Source organism: Geotrypetes seraphini, chromosome 4 (assembly GCF_902459505.1).
Source record: "Geotrypetes seraphini chromosome 4, aGeoSer1.1, whole genome shotgun sequence".
Lineage (NCBI taxonomy): Eukaryota > Metazoa > Chordata > Amphibia > Gymnophiona > Dermophiidae > Geotrypetes > Geotrypetes seraphini.
The window spans coordinates 106,351,441-106,368,644 of record NC_047087.1 but is presented as its reverse complement, the minus strand read 5'-3'; the positions used below and the strand labels follow the sequence as shown (position 1 = coordinate 106,368,644).

Here is a 17,204-nt window from a genome sequence, read left to right as displayed (position 1 = left end):
GAGCTGCTGGCTCAGCAACTTGAGGTTGTAGGTTTAATCCCAGGGTTGTATCTTGTGACCCTGAGTAAGTCACTTAACGCTCCATTGCCCCAGGTACCATAGATTATGAGCCCGCTGAGACAGATAGAGAAACTACTTAAGATATTTGCTTACCATTCAATCAATGTATTGTAAACTGGTTTGATATCTCTGAAGGAAAGGCAGTATATCAAATAAAGATATAGCCCTTATATTTTTTAAAGCTGAAAATAACTTATTCTTTAGTGAAATGTAAATTTTATTTCTTGTACAACTCCACTCTATTCCTGAACACTCGGGTAGTCTATCCCATCTCATCAGATCTCTTGTAGGAAGCTTCATTTCCATAGTTTTGCTCCTTTTCTCTTACCACTAGACTGCCCTCCAACTTTCAGTTATCTTCCTACAAACTTGTAGGAGCTGGTCTTTTCTGCTCATGTTTATTTTTTACTTTAGCGTCAGTATTTTTTCTGTTGCTTTGCATACTTTCATGCTGCAGAGGATCCCCTTGGGGGACAGTTCTGCCTGCGGGAGATCGATGACTTTAAGGGCAAAGTCTGCTTCCAGGGAGTTGGCTGCTTTGCAGTGCACCTAGAAAATAGAAACATGACGGCAGATAAAGGCAAAATGGCCCATCTAGTCTGCCCATCCACAGTAACCATTATCTCTTTCTCTCTCCGAGAGATCCCACGTGCCTATCTCAGGCCCTCTTGAATTCAGACACAGTCTCTGTTTCCACCACCTCTTCTGGGAGACTGTTCCACTTTTCTGTAAAAAAGTATTTCCTCAGATTACTCCGGAGCCTATCTTAACTTCATCTTAAGCCCTCTCATTGCAGTTTCCTTTCAAATGAAAGAGACTTGACTCATGCACATTTATATTATGTAGGTATTTAAACATCTCTATCATAACTCCCCTGTCCCCTTTCCCTTCGCCACAAGTTCTTTCCCTGTCCCTGCCCCTGCCTCATTCCTGTAAGCTTCATTCTCATCTGCATAAGCCTCAAACACTTTAAAATCATAAGTGTTTGAGGCTTGTGCAGTTAAGGCAGAGCTTACAGGAATTGGGCAGGGACAGCAACAAAACTCATGGAGGTGGGACGAGGAAATTGAATTCCTGTGGGGACGGGAACAAATTTGTCCTCGTGTCATTCTCTAAGTGCTCTAATTGGACAGCCTGCATTCTCAGTTCAGGGCTCAGGGACCGTTCCCTTGGGATTATTGCTCACCCCAGACTTTTCCGCTAGTGGGTGTGAGTGCTGACTATTTGGCTCTGTGGCAGTTTATTTAGGATTGGGACCAATATCCAGGGGGGCTGCTATTTACCTGGGTACAGGTTCAGGAGAAGTTCCACAGGATGGAAATTCCTCTCTTATGCAGAAGGGAAGACTTTACATCCTGGTGGTTCTTAAAATAAATTGGACACAAAACACTGTGGGGCTCATAATCAAAAAATTAAAAAAGTCTAAAAAATGGCCTAAATGGTACTTGGATGATCAAAAAACCTGATTGTCCAAGTACCCATAACCAAAGCTGGTTTTAGATATATCTAAAACTAGTTTAGGCTTTTCCTCTGCCTCTAAATGCATAGAGTGAAAAGAGGCATTTTTAGTGGAGGGAAAAGGGTGGGAGGGGGGCTGACCTAGACATAGGCATACAGTAGGTATAACCAAAAGTTTTGGCAGGTTGCCTAGTTGGCACTTATACGTTTTAACTTAGAACGAGACAAAGCAGGTATAAGTGCTGAAAAAGGAGCCGCTGAGCTGATGGCGGCTGCTGTAATCAGCTCAGCGGCCCGGCAACCTACCCACCCTCCACTGCAACCATCGTGGCAGGAGAGATGGCTCATCGCCCCTGCTGCGACAGCGATACCACCAAGTGCCACCAAACGCGGCACTTGGAATCGCTATCACGACAGGGGAGATGAGCCATCTCTCCTGCAGTGATCCACCCCTCCCCCCCTGCCCGACAACAATCCGGGCAGGAGGGAGCTCAACCCCTCCTGCCCAGGCGATCCCCACCCCAGCGAAACGATCCGGGAGGAGAGAGCCCAACCCCTCCTGCCCAGGCGAACCCCCTACCCCCACCCCCACAAAAATATGGGCAGGAGGGATCCCAGGGGGGGGGGCTGGGGCAGGAAGGCTTGGGCTCCCTCCTGCCTGGATCGTTGTTGGGTAGCTGGGGCATGAGGGCTTGGGCTCCCTCCTGCCCGATCCAATTTTGGGGGGGGGGGTGGATTCTGTAACCGGTGTTGTTTTTGATAGACACTGGTTACAGAATCCAGCTTTTAGGCGAAGGACTGGCTACTCCTTCGCCTAAAAGCTCTTGTGTTGGGTGTAGAGAGCTGCACAGGAATGGGGATGACGGGAATCCCGCGGGTTCCCCCTTTGGGTCACGGGGATCCCATGGGAACGCCCCTTAGGGTCATGGGGATCCCGTGGGGACGCCCCCTAGGGTCGCGGGGATCCCGTGGGGACGCCTCCGAGGGTCGCGGAGTTCCTGCGGGGTTGGATCGCAGTGCACTCGAACCGCGAGGGTAGTCTCCTTCTTCTTACCTGCTTAAGCAAAGCCCTCCCTTCCTCCGACGTCAGCGATGACATCAGGAAGACTTCCGGTCGGCTGTGTGCGGCAGGGCAGGTAGGAAGAAGGCAATGGCGTACGAAAGAGGGGGGAGGGGGCGGTCAGCCCCGGAGAATGTGCACAGCTGGTCAGGTCCCCCAATCGACCGACAACAGGCCCGGCCGACAAATCTCCCTGCCCTGTAGCCGCAAATCTAAATTACCTCTTACAGCAGCTTCACTACTCCAGCTGCTGTAAGAAGGTAATTTAGATTCGCGGCTACAGGACAGGGAGATTTGTCCGACGGGGCCTGTTCTGTTGTCGGTCGGGTGCGAAAGCGCCACAAAGGGAGGGAGGAAAGGTGGAGTGGAGAAGAAAAGACGCTTAAGGGGGGAGAAGGCCGCTGAAAGTACTGGGGAAGACAAAGGGGTGGAGAAGAACACTGAAAGGACATGGGGTAAACGGGAGGAGGGGGGGAAGGATGCTGAAAGCACATGGGGAAGACAGAGGGGGGGAGAAGGACCCTGAAAGCACTGGGGATGACAAAGGGGTGGAGAATGCCACTGAAAGGACATGGGGAAAACAGGGGTGGAGAAGGCTGCTGAAAGGACATGGGGAAAACAGGGGGGGGGGAGAAGGCCTCTGAAAGGACATGGGGAAGACAGAGGGGGGAGAAGGATGCTGAAAGGACATGGGGAAGGCAGAGGGGGGAGAAGGATGCTGCCTGACAGGACATGGGGAAGATGGTGGGGGAGAAGGACACTGAAAGGAAATGGGGAAGAGGGAATGGGGAGAAGACGCTGGCAGGGAAGAAGACAGAGGTGCCAGACTATGGGGGGAGCGGAGGGAAAAAGATGGATGCCAGACCAATTTGGGAGGGGGGAGAATGGGAGAGGCACAGTAACAGAGCAAATGGAAGACACATAGAGAAGAGAGGCAGTGGATGGAAGGAATTGAATGAGAACATGAAGAAAGCAGAAACCAGGCAACAAAGGTAGGAAAAAAATTCATTTTTTTTTTTTGCTTAAGGATAAAGTAGTATATTAGTTGTGTTGATAAAAATTTATAAACATTAGAGGCTCTGGTAGAAACCCGTTTACAAAGTATGTATTCTTCCCAATTAATATTTCCAAATTAATAAAGTCTTTTTGCTTATTTTTAAATGGGTTTCTACCAGAGCCTTTAATTCAGTAGCATAATTAAATGAAATAACTATTTCTGTAGTTTATAGGGATGGGTGGGGATGTAGGGGATTCCTCGCGGGGACGGAGGGGATTCCTCGCGGGGACGGGTGGGGACGGAGGGATTCCTCGCGGGGACGGGTGGGGACGGGTGGGAATCCTCACGGGGACGGATGGGACTTTGGCGGGGACGGGTGGGATTTCTGTCCCCGCGCAACTCTCTAGTTGGGTGTTTGGGACTTAGGCTTTTTTTTTGGTTGATTATATGTTGTTAGTGTAGACATAGTGGTGGTCTGGGCGTTAAACAGCTGAATGTAGAGGCAGGCCATTATCAAAAAAACCCTCCTTTTGGACGTTTTTTTTTGTTAATTGACATTTTCCCTGCTTCTACTTTCAACGTTTAGTGCCGTAGGCCAAAAGGGGACTTGGACGTTTTTTGTTTTTTTTATTGTGCCTCTCCATGTGCTTTAATGAGCAGAATATTTGAGATTATTTAGAAGATATAAAGTAAAAATAATATAACAGCATTCTTTTGTATACAAGAGGAGAAAAGAAGACCTGTTAAAATTCTCCCGTTAAAATTTTCCGAAAGGCAAGCTCTGAAATACTATACATTTATACTTTCCCTGACATCATTCTATAGCATTAGCATACAATGGCCTGATGTAGCCAAGCTTTCCAAAAACATCTTCTTTGCACGCACATCCTTTGCCTAGTACATTTACAAAACCATATTTTTTTAAATGTAATTATTCATTTAACCTCTTGTATCCTGGAACAAAAGTAAAATACAATATAAAGATAGGCAAATTCATAGAAACATGATTTCAGATAAAGTCTGCTCATCCACAGTAACCATTATCTCTTTCTCTCTCCCAGAGATTCCACATGCTTAACCAAGGCCCTTTTGAATTCAGACAGTGTGTGTCTCCACCACCTCTTCTGGGAGACTGTTCCATGCATCTACCACTCTTTCTGTAAAAAAGTATTTCCTTAGATTACTCCTGAGCCTATCACCTCTTAACTTCATCCTATGCCAGCTCATTGCAGAGTTTCCTTTCAAATGAAATTATGTTTGTAGAATTATATGAGAATTACAAGTGTTATTGTTGTTACTAATGATATATTCCTGTACGCTTGCTTTAAGTTTTCAAAATGAATAAAGAATATTAAAAAAAAAAAAAGGAAAGAGACTCGACTCAAGCGCATTTACATTACGTAATTAAATGTCTCTATCATATCTCCCCTCTCCCGCCTTTCCTCCAAAGTATTCAAAGAGATCTCCAAAGAGATCTTTAAGTCTGTCCCCATATGCCTTATGATGAAGACCACATACTATTTTAGTAGCCTTTCTCTGGACCGAATTCATCCATTTTATATCTTTTTGAAGGTGCGGCCTTAAGAATTGTACACAATATTCTAAATGAGGTCTCACCAAAGTCTTATACAGGGGCATCAATACCTCCTTTTTCCTACTGGCCATACCTCTCCCTATGCAACCTATCATCCTTTTAGCTTTCGCTGTCACCTTTTCAACCTGTTTGGCCACCTTAAGATCATCACTTACAATCACACCCAAGTCCCGCTCTTCTGTCGTGCACATAAATTCTTCACCCCCTAATCTCTTGTTTCTGGCAAAAATGACTGAGAAACTGGTGTTTAACCAGATCTCAGAATTCATCAAATCTACCAACGTTTTACACCCTTATCAAACAGGTTTCAGAAAAAATCATTTGAGGCTGCACCTCCCAATGGCTGCCGACTCTGCTCTGGAACAAGTAATTGACGTCGGAGGGGGTGGACCAGTAGCCGTGCAGAGGTGCTGCAAAGTCCTGTGATGACTGCCACTGCTGGCTCTGCTCTGGAAGAAGTAAGTGACATTGGAGGGAGTGGCCGGCTGCCGCAGTCATCAAAGCACCTTGCTGCACCTCCCCGTGGCTGCCGGTCCACTCCCTATGACATCACTTACTTGTTCCGAAGCAGAGCCGGCAGCTTGGGAGGTGCCTCAAGGTCCTAGGAGAATGACATAAGGGGGAATGATGCTGGATGGAATTAGGTTGGAGGGAAAAAAAGGGGGCAGATGCTAATGAAAGTGGGAGGGAAGGGAGAGACAAAGGGCAGATGCTGATGGAAGAGGGGTGAATGAAGAAAGAGAAATGGTAGACATTGGATGTTAGTGGGGAAGGTAGAGGGGGATCCTATGCTGGATGGAAGTGCAGATGGGAGAGAGAAGGGAGCAGATGCTGTATGGAAGTGGGGAGGAGAGAGAAAGAGGGGAGCAGATGCAGTAAGGAAGTGAGGAGGAGAGAAAGAGGGGATCAGACACTGAATGGAAGTGGAGAGAGGGGACAGATGCTTCATCCCTCCCATGGAAACCGATCTGTGGAGTTCCTCAGGGGTCACCTCTATCCCTGATTCTCTTCAATGTTTATATGTCCTCCCTGAAACTCCTCCAATTGTCCCCCTTGGAAACACTTTACACTTATGCCAATGACATCCTTGTCCTCCTCGAGACCGACTCTAACCTCACCAATCTCTCTGAGAACATCTCCTCATGTATATCGAGCCTCCAATCCTGGGCCCTCACCGTACAAATGAAACTAAATGAGACCAAAACAAAACTACTTTGGCTCGCCCCAAAATTAGATAAGCTACCCATCCTCATCCTTCTGTCCTCTGGCACCATATTGCATCTTGAACACTCATGCAAAGTACTAGGCATCATCATCGATTCCACACTGTCCTTCAATGACCACCTTAATTCCTTAGTAAAAAAATGCTTTTTCAATCTTCACATGCTAAGGAAAGTGAGATCCTGCTTCCATCATCATCACTTTGCTGTCCTCGTACAATCCATCATTCTTTCCAGACTGGATTGCTGTAACTCTATCTACTTAAGCCTGACAAAGAAAAGCCTTCACAGACTCCAGCGGATCCAGAACACTGCGGCTAAACTAATCTTTGCAAAAAGCAAATTTGACCACGTCTCCCCGCTTCTGTCTAAGCTTCACTGGCTCCCAGTAATCCTAACTGCATGGGTCAGCGACTGGCTAAGTGGGAGACTTCAGAGGGTGTTGGTTAACGGTACCCTCTCTAAAACGTTGAGGGTGACCAGTGGAGTGCTGCAGGGATCAGTCTTGGGCCCGATCCTTTTCAACATATTTATAGGAGACATGACTCAGGGGCTTCAAGGTAAAATAGCATTATTCACCGACGATGCCAAATTATGTAACACAGTGAGTGACACCGCAAGTAAAAATGATTTGTCCGACAGCATGAAGCAAGACCTGCTTTTACTGGAACATTGGTCCACGACCTGGCAGCTGGGCTTCAATGCGAAAAAATGCAAGGTCATGCACCTTGGTAACAATAATCCGTGTAGGACATACACACTGAATGGTGAAACCTTGTCCAGGACTACAGCAGAGAGGGATTTGAGGGTGATCATTAGTGGAGACATGAAATCAGCCAATCAAGTGGAGAAGGCTTCATCCAAGGCTAGACAATTGCTGGGATGTATCCGTAGAAGCTTTGTTAGCCGGAAGCCAGAGGTCATTATGCCATTGTACAGAAGCATGGTGAGACCTCATCTGGAGTACTGTGTGCAATTTTGGAGGCCGCACTACCGTAAGGATGTGCTGAGAGTTGAGTCGGTTCAGCGAATGGCCACCAGGATGATCCTTGGGCTCAAGGATTTCTCGTATGAAGACATGCTGCACAAGTTGTGGCTATACTCTCTCGAAGAATGTAGGGAGAGGGGAGATATGATAGAGACATTTAAGTACATCACTGGTCGCATAGAGGTGGAAGACGACGCTTTCCTTCTAAAAGGACCCTCGTCCACAAGGGGACATCCGCTGAAAATCAGGGGGGGGGGAATTTCATGGGGATACCAGGAAGTACTTCTTCACTGAAAGAGTGGTGGACCATTGGAACGAGCTCTCGGAGCAGGTGATCGTAGCCAGCAGCATACAAGATTTTAAGAATAAATGGGATGCCCACGTCGGATCCCTACGAGGGTAGCATAGAGGAGGGCAGCTTGGGGACGATTGATAGCGTGTAGATTGGGGGAGGGTTGTTGGAGTGTTCAGACTTGATGGGCTATGGCCCTTTTCTGCCGTCATTTTCTATGTTTCTATGTAGGGTTCACTACAAATGCGCCTGCCTAACCTTTAAGTCTCTACACGGTATCCTGCCTCCCCTTTTTCCACTATCTTGGAACTCCTCTAATCCCAACACCACCAGATCTACTCAAAAATTCAAACTCTCCTTCCCCTCTTTAAAAGGCATATCCCATATAGGAAAACTAGAGACTTCCCTCTCCTTCAGGATCACCGAACTCTGGAACAGTTTTACCACCCTGCTTCGGTGCCTGTCCTCTCTCCAACTCTTCCGAAAACATCTGAAAACTTGGCTCTTCTCCAAAATGCAATCATCTCTCCCTCATTGATTTACTAATTCTCTCTAAACCTCTCTTTCTAAGGTCTTCTACTTTTCATTGTAGTTTCTTTCTATACCAATTACTGTAAACCATGCCGAGCTCTACTTCTGTGGAGATGATGCGGTATAGAAACTTAAGATTTAGTTTAGTTTAGTTTAGTTTAGAGTGGAGAAGATGCTGGATGAAAGGGGTGGAGAAAGAGGACACATGCTGGATGGGGGGAAGAGCTTTGAGTTAGTGAAATACTGGAGGGAGTGAGGGAAAGAGGTAGGTAAACACAATGAAAAGGGAAATTGACAACAGGGTAGTAGGAACTTAATCTAGACAGATGCAGAAAATAAATTGAGAAGGAAGATGAGAGAAGAAAAGAAAGAGAGAGTGAAATGCCAGACCATTGGAAAAAGGGGAGGGAAGGGAATAAGATGGATGCCAGACCAATGGGGGTGAAGGGAGAGATGGAAGGGGGAGGCATACAGTTTCTGAAAGGGGCATAGAAGGAGAGAAGATGCCATATAGAAGGGGCAGAGAGAGGTGTGTGTGTGTTTTACTTGCCACCTGGTGTTGCAAGTTCTGATGGCTTTCCTTTTTTAGAATTTTTATTAGAGTTAAAAGTGAATTTGGAACATTTGTGTTTGGTTGGAGATTTTAATGTTCCTTTATCCCCGGAGTTGATAAAAGATGATAATGTGAATAGTGACCTCTTTGACAGTGGGGGGTATTAGAAATGACATGGTTTGATCACTGCTTACTTCCTTCTGTTCTGTTTCTCAAATAAGGAAAGAAGATAAGAGAAGGGTAATAAGACCAAGATTTGATATAAATAATTTAGCAGCAATATGGAAAGAGAGTTTGGTAATAGATGGAGAGTGATCTATGGATGAGGATGTTGAACTTTGGCATTCTTCTCTTTCTACTGCATTAGATGTAGTGGCACCTGAAAATTGATTATTGAATGTAAAAACTCTGTATCTTTGGAGATCTGAGGCGATTGTTGGGTTAAGGAGGGAAGTTCGGATGGCTGAAAGGAAATGGAGAAAATCTGGTTATCTGGATGATAAAGAAGGATTTTCGATCAGATTGTTGGAATATAGGGCATTATGTGATAACAAGAACATAGGATTAGATATTTTCAGAACCATATTAAGGGTGCTCAGAGTAGACCACGGGAATTATTTCAAACAGTTAAATATTTTTTGGATGGAAAGAGTACAGTTAAGGATGATGAATTACCGGATATTAATAGATATGCAAATTTTGTGCAGATTAAGCTTGGAGAGGTTGTCCCAGGTAAAGTTTAGGAATTAGATTTTGTAAGGAGTGATATAGATTATCAAGTGGTAGAGTGGAGATTAGTACTGACCGATTCAGGGAAAATATTTTGATTCGATTCAGCCTATTGAATTGGTTTTTCGATTCGATTTTCCTGCCCAATTGGGTGTTTTTTTCAAACATCCTGGTGGGTTTATTTTATAGCTTCTTCACCCCCTTTGGCTTCTAACCACACTGGCGCTGTGGTGTAAACAAAAAGGACTTTTCCTCTCTCTGTTAAATCCTAGCTCACGTTTGCGGTCTAACACCAGCTCTGGCAGGATACACTTTTCAAATATGACATATTGTAATCACAAAACAGAAAATAAAATTATTTTTTCTACCTTTTGTTGTCTGGTCAATATTCAAATCGTGTTGGTCCCAGACTCTGGTTGTCTTCTGATAACTTGCTTTCCAGGGTCTCCTTTCTTCTTTCTCCGTGCTAACCATCCATTTGCCATCTCTGTCATCCCCTTCCTTTTCCCTTCCCTCCCCTGGAGGTCTGGCATATTTCCTTTTTTTCGTCTCCATCCACAGATTCACCTTTTCTCAACTACCCTTTCATCCAGCATCTCTCCCTCCTTCCCTACCACCCTAGGGTCCACCATCTCTCCCTTTCTCTTCCCAATTACCCTCCTATCCAGTATCTCTATCCCCCCTCCACACCATCCCTTGTGTCCAACTTCTCTCCCTTCCCTCCCTAAATACCATTGTCCATCATCTCTCTCCCTCTCCTCTATTTTTAGACCCATTATTTCTTCCCTCCTAAAGTCCGGTATATGCATGTCTCTTTGAACTCCCCTTCCCTACCTCCCTCCCTCCGGGTACTTCTACACCAGGGCCCCCCTCCCCTGAAGGCCTGCTCCCCTCCCCTAAAGGTATGTCCACCCCTTGAAAGCCTGTCCCCCCCTTAAAGGCCTGCATCCCATCCCTAAAGGCCTGCCTGTCTGTCCCCCCTGAAGGCCTGCCTGCCTGTCCCCCCTGAAGGCCTGTCCCACCCCCCCACCCCGAAGGACTGCTCATCCCCACAGAAGGCCTGTGTGTTCCCCCTGGCCTCCCCGTACTGTTTATCTTTGAGGAGCAGCCTGCAGACAAGATCGCGGTGCTAGTGATCTTTGCAAACTGCTTCGGAGATGTTTCCTCTGCCACGGTCCCGCCCCCTGCTCTGATGTCAGAGGCAGGATCGTGGTGGAGGAAACAGCTCTGAAGCAGTTTGCAAAGATCATTAGTACCGCAATCGTGTCTGCAGGCTGCTCCTCAAAGGTAAATGGTGTGGGGAGGCCGAGGGGGGAAGCCGGATGCCAGGGGGGGGAAGCCTGAGAGCAGCACTTCCCGACTGACCCTCCCCCCTCACCCTCTAAAGCAGGTGTGGCAGCGGCTGACCAGCAAGAGCAGCGCTGCCGCTCCTGCTTTAGTGGGCGAGGGGGGAGGATCAGCCAAATTGGGAAGCCGGGTTTTTTGGTTTTTTTTTAATCGATTCGAATCGATTCACCCGAAGTGAATTGGTGAACCGATTCGAATCGGGCAGCACTAGTGGAGATCTTTTTCAGAGTGCTAGAGATAAAATTATCAGACATATGGCACCAACCCATATGGAGTTGGATCCTTGCAACTCTAATATAATTCATCAGATACCTCAGGTAGTGAGTGCTTTTGTGAATAAATCCTTGAATGAGGGAAAATTTCTATCAGGATGTAAGGAGTCTATAGTTACCCCAATCTAAAAGAAAAAAAAGGATTGGATTTAGGAGATATTAAAAACTTTTGCCGATTTCTGTTGTCCCTTTAATGGGTAAGGTGATTGAAAAAGTGGTATTGACATAATTGAATAAATATATAGCTCAAAATGAGTGTCTTGATTCATTTCAATTTGGTTTCCATCATGCCCATAGTGTAGAGCTGTTACTGTTATCAGAGATGGAGGAATTACGGAGTGGTATTGATGAAAGGAAGAAATATCTTCTGATATCTCTTGATGTATAGGGTGCTTTCAAGATGGTGAATTTAGATATTCTGTTGTTGAAATTGAAGAAATTGGGAATACTCAATGAGGTGTTGCAATGGTTTGCTTCCTATTTAAAGGGTAGATCTTTGAGAGTTAGTAATGGGGTAAATGTTTCAAGTGCAATTGAGGCTCAGCACTATCAGCAATCCTGTTTAATAAATATATGTCTGCTTTGGAGACAATGTTTCAAGAGTTGGGGGTACAGTATCAACTTTATGCTGATGATATCTATAATAATAAAACCCTAAGCACGCATGCGTACTCCCACTTGTGTGTTCCATGATCAGTAGGTCCCTGGAAGGTAGGAGTGCGCAAGCGTGCCTAGGGTTCTGTTTACCAGTACACGATGGTGCCCTCGACCCTGCCCTGATCCACTCAGAAGCTCTCATATAATCGTCATCGCCCTCCCGCCACACCCGAACCCCCATTGACCCTCCCACCCGACCTTCCCACCGCGAGACGATCACAAACCTCAAGCCTCCAGCAGTGTCCACAGCACTCCAAACACGCTGCCTCGCGGCCCTCCACTGCCCCGATTTCCTCTACCTTGTCCATGATGACATCATCAGAGATGAGGCAGAGGAAATCAGGGCAGCAGAAGGCCACGAAGCAGCGTGCCCACAGTGCTGTGTATACTGTCGGAGCCGGGAGGCCCATCGGTCAACTCGCAATGGGAGGGTCAGGGGGGTCGGCTGCACGGCGGTGGAAGTGTGTGTGGGGCGGAAGATGGAAACATACTTCTCAAGGGTTATAATGCAAAGGGGGATGGGAGGGAAGCAGGCAGGCAGGCTGGCTTCGGAGGGTGGGGGTGGGACAAAGTCATAGGAAGGAGGCACTGGGAGCCACTAAGGACATAGGAAGGGGCACTGAGGGCACTAAGGACACAGGACAGAGACACTGGGGGCACTAAGGACACAGGACGGAGGCACTGGGGGCACTAAGGACATGGGAAGGGGGCACTAAGGACACAGGACGGAGACAATGGGGCACTAAGGACACAGGATGGAGGCACTGGGGGCACAATGGACATCAGAAGGAGGCACTGGGGCCACTAAGGACATAGGAAGGGGTACTAAGGATATGGGAAGGAGACCCTAAAGACATAGGAAGGGGCACTGAGGGCACTAAGGACATTATGAACATAGGAAGGGGGCCACGGAGAGACAGGCAGGCATGGCGCAACAGAGAAATACAGGCAGGCAGGGGGCCAGAGAGAGACACAGACAGAAAGAATGACAGACAGACAGCGTCCAAGAAAAGAGAGAGACAAAGAAAAAAACCCCAGATAGATCGACATCTACTCTAGCACCTGTTAATGTAACGGGCTTAAACACTAGTATATATATATATATATATATATATATATATTTTCCCAATATGTGATGTTCAAAGAGCTGAGAGATGTTTACAAGTATATAGGGAGAAGATTGTGAACTAGATGGATAATCATGATGTGAAATTAAATGTGAATAAGACAGAGGTGTGATGATGGTGAAAAATCGATGGGACAGTTTTGAGATAGATAGGGTTTGTGTGATGGGAGAGTGATTGGTGGTAAAAAAAGAGATGACAATTTTAGGAGTGTGTTTGGATAGATATTTGATTATGGAGAAACAAATATCCTATATAATAAAAGGTTAAGCGGTGCATGCGCTTTAAAAAAAGCGTGATCCCTGCCGCTGTGGTATGTGATCCCTGGCCGTGTTCCATTTTAGAACCAGGCTGCAGGCATCACTCTGGCCACTCCCCCTCCTCCCGCCCTCACTCAGCAGCCCGAAGCGCAGGCAAGCTCTCTCCTTGCCCGCGTCCGCGAACACAATGGAGCTTCAACTCACCAACCGCCGCCGTCGCCGCCGCTCCTCCTCTTCCAAAGCAGCCTGTGATCGTGGCCGGCTTTAGCGAACCTCACAGGCCGCTCTCCAAACTCAGTAGCAGTTCCCTCTGACACACGGGATCGCGTCAGAGGGAACATGCTACCGAGTTGGAGAGTGGCCTGCGAGGTTCGCTAAAGCTGGCCACGATCGCAGGCTGCTTTGAAGAGGAGCAGGCCAGAAGACGCCGGGATGGAGGGAGGGTAAGAATGGGGCCAATACAGGGGGGGCAGGGGGAAAGGGAAAGGGGGCTGCTTTGGGGGGGAGGGGTATGCTTGGGACAGACAGCTGTGCTCGGGGGGGAGGGGGAAGACAGAAGGGGCCATGGAGAGACAGGGAGAGGGAAAGAGGGCTGCTTTGGGGGGAGGGGGTGTGCTTGGGGCAAACAGCTTTGCTCTGGGGGGAATAGACAGAAGGGGCCTTGGAGAGACAGGGAGAGGGAAAGGAGGTTGCTTTGAGGGGGAGGGGTGTGCTTGGGGCAAACAGCTTTGCTCTGGGGAGGAAGACAGAAGAGGGCCATGGAGAGACAGTTAGGGAGAGGGAAAGGGGGCTGCTTTGGGGGAAGGTGTGTGCTGGGGGCAGACAGCTTTGCTTGGGGGGGGAAGACAGAAGGACACAGACAGCGGCCAAGAAGAGAGAGAGAAAGAAACACAGACAGACAGACACATCTATTCTAGCACCCGTTAATGTAACGGGCTTAAAGACTAGTTGAAAATAATACAGGTGGGATATATGCAGTTAAAGATGTTGCCAAATTATGATTTTTGAAGTGTGGTGCAAGCATTGATCTTGAGCAGAGTAGATTATTGTAACTCATTATATTTGGGAGCTGCAAAAGTGAAAATGAGTGCATTAGAGATGTTGATTAATTCTGTAGCTAGATTGATCACAGGTACTTCTGGAATGACTTGTATAACACCAATATTGAAGCAGTTGCACTGGTTACCAATACAACAGAGTCCAATTCAAAATTCTTTCCATAATTCATCAAACTTTGTACCATGTCTCTCCTGCTGTTTTTCAAGAGTTGTTTTTTTTTTTAATCTATCAGCCTAAAAGATGTCTGAGATCAGAAAACAGTGTGAAATTATGTTTGGAAGGTAATATGTTAATCTCACACATTAAGATTGCTGCGACTATGTTATCTGTAGTGGGTGTAAAGCTGTGGAATACTCTGCCAGGAATTTTGTGTTTGTGTGCTGCTTGACTGAATTTTAAGGAAATGTTAAAAATTCAACTGTTTGTGAAGGCTTTTTTGAGGTGAAATTTTATATTCAAACTGGATTTGAAGATTTGATGTTGGTTGACCATTTTTAAGAGTGTTGTTTTTTTAACAACTGAACTATGTATGTTTGTTTAACATGTTATGCTTGTTGCTATGGAAACCGTATAGGTAATATATACGGTATATAAATTTTTAAATAAATAAATTGCATATTCTATATTGAGTGAAGGTGCTTTCTGGGTTCTGTGTGTATGAAAGACATGGTTCTCTGTTAGCATTGACTGTTCAGGATCAATCTGTACTAGTCTGGCTTGTTTAGTTTTACAATGGATGTATTTTGTTGTTCTGTTCACTGCAGTATGTAAGATGCTGCCTCATGAGTAATTTTGGCAGCCAATTGCGGTTCTTCTCCAGGATTTTCATCTGTAAAAACAGAGCAAAAGTATTTGTTTAGCAAGTTAGCTTTTTCCTCATCACTCTCCACATAGTGGTTTGAAGCTTCTTTCAGCCTTACAGTTCCATTTTTTTGCCTTCCTCCTTTCACTAATATACCTGAAGACATTTTTGTCACCCTTTTTTACATTTCTAGTCATTTGTTCTTCCAGTTGTGCTTTTGCCAGACGTATCTCCAGCAACTGAGCCAGTTGGAGGGCTCAGCGGGAAACCTTGCTTGTTTAAAAGTTCCCCTTTTCTTTGGCTCTGCTATTTTGTTCTTCCCTATCTTTCACAATGAAAGCTATACCACAAACACAAACTATCCTACTGATCATCTTGCTCCTAGCTAACTGAAAGGCTGCAGCAAACAACATCTCCCCAATACCAATTATTTCAACTACAATAGAATTCACCACCCAGCCAAGAGAACCATTACAGACAGAAACATAAACTCCCAGACCTGCATACACCAAATCTTCACATCAACATGGAGGAGAAGACCAACAAAACCCTTTCAGGACTAAACCACACCCCCCAACCAAGAGCACTTGTCTACCCAAAAGCAACAAATAGCACGCAAACAGAATACACCATACTAACATGTGCCTGCATAAACATCAGAGATCTAGGCCCAAAGACAGAACACATAAAAGACTTGATAAAAACTGAAAATCTAGACTGCCTCTTCCTCAATGAAACCTGGCTAACCTCAGATTCGGACCCCAGGATAATGGAAGTTTGCCCGAAGGGAAACAAGATAACAGTGGTCTGCAGGGGAAAAAAAAAAGAGGAGGAGGTCTAGCCATCTTAGTCAGAAACTCCTTAAACTTAAACATACTAGACAAAATGTCCACCCCATTCATGGATCTACCAGCCTGCCAACTTTTATGCACCACACTAAAAGAATCCATAACCTGCATGCTCTGCTACATAACACCAAGGAATTGGAACACAGCAAGACCAGAATTTGAAGATTTTATATACCAAAACTCACTAACAGCAACTTACAACCTAATCCTAGGAGATCTAAACCTCCATCTCGAAGCCCATACCTCTAAGCAAGTAGAAAACCTACTATCTTACCTCAAAGCCTTAACCTACACGATCTTAGACCCACAAACCACACATGAGAAAGGTCACCAACTAGACTTTACAGCCTTCATGACCCAACAGCCTATTCTACCAGAGATTCAAACCTCAAATGGAAAATGGTCCAGATCCATCTGTTCAGACCACTACACATACACCTTCAGTATCAATTGGGCCAAAGGCAAAACCAAACCAAAACTCCAAAGCTTAACCTACAAATCACATACATATATCGACTCCTCCAAATTCTGGAACAAAACGGACGCTACAATCCAAGAATGTGACCCCAAAGACTTCATCTCATAATGGTGCAATATAAGTACAACTACCATAGACGAGCTAGCCCCAATACAAACAAAAACCAGAATCGGCAGACGATCAGACAAAAGGTTCGACAATAAACTACTCCTACTCAAAAGACAATGCAGATGACTAGAAAGAAAATTGAGAAAGAGTAACTAAGAACACACAAGAGCAGCATGGAAAAAACTAAACCAACAATACAAACTAAAATTAAAAGAAAAAAGAAAGACATGCTACACAAACCAAATAGGCAAAGAGGCCCAAGACACAAAAAAACTATTCCAATTACCGGTACTAAAAGAACTCAGAGACACCAAACTCTACCTAGCCAAAAACGACAACCCTCCCCCTTCAGCCACCCGTTTAGCTGAATACTTTAAAAACAAAATTACAACTGCCAGGGCAAACTTCGCAGGAACCCCAACCCACCTAGAAGAGATCAGAATGCCCCCCACAAAAAAAGAATTAGCTGCAGCAGATAGGACCTGGTCCTACTTCTCCACAATACAATGGTCCGACCTTAACAAATTCTATAAAAAATACAGCCATGCAGCTTGCGACCCCAATCAGTGCCCTCTATACCTGTTAAAAACCTCCAGCCTAAAATTCCGCTTTCTCCTCATGCAGTGGATACAAACCATGCTCACAGATGACCTTTTCCCACAAGACCTCTCTGAAGTCATCGTCACTCTGATCTTGAAAGACCCAAAAGGAGCAACAGATCAACCATCTAACTACAGACCAATAGCCTCAATTCCACTATATGTCAA

At 45.8% G+C, this 17,204-nt stretch overlaps 1 protein-coding gene across 8 annotated transcripts in view; it reads left to right on the top strand.

The window, feature by feature from the left end:
- Positions 1-17,204, top strand: part of POLQ (DNA polymerase theta) — a 321,333-nt gene that overhangs the window by 176,649 nt on the left and 127,480 nt on the right. The window lies entirely within an intron of this gene.